Below are 205 nucleotides of genomic sequence, written 5' to 3'. Positions count from 1 at the left end.
TGCTGGAGGTGAATTCTTATTAATGATCTTATGTAGGAAAGATGCTAATTATGGAGTGGACTTCCAATCGATGATATTATAACCTTCAACGGACATCCAATTTTGTGGATCTTAGGTAAATCATAAGCTAGTGGTAAGATTGGTACAGTACAATTTAAATACACTTTCTCTATTTAGAGAGATATACTTTCTCTTGATCCGTTTT

Source organism: Trachymyrmex septentrionalis, unplaced genomic scaffold (genome assembly GCF_001594115.1).
Source record: "Trachymyrmex septentrionalis isolate Tsep2-gDNA-1 unplaced genomic scaffold, Tsep1.0 scaffold194, whole genome shotgun sequence".
Taxonomy (NCBI): domain Eukaryota; kingdom Metazoa; phylum Arthropoda; class Insecta; order Hymenoptera; family Formicidae; genus Trachymyrmex; species Trachymyrmex septentrionalis.
The sequence above is the reverse complement of the archived record's forward strand: the minus strand, read 5'-3'. Positions refer to the sequence as shown.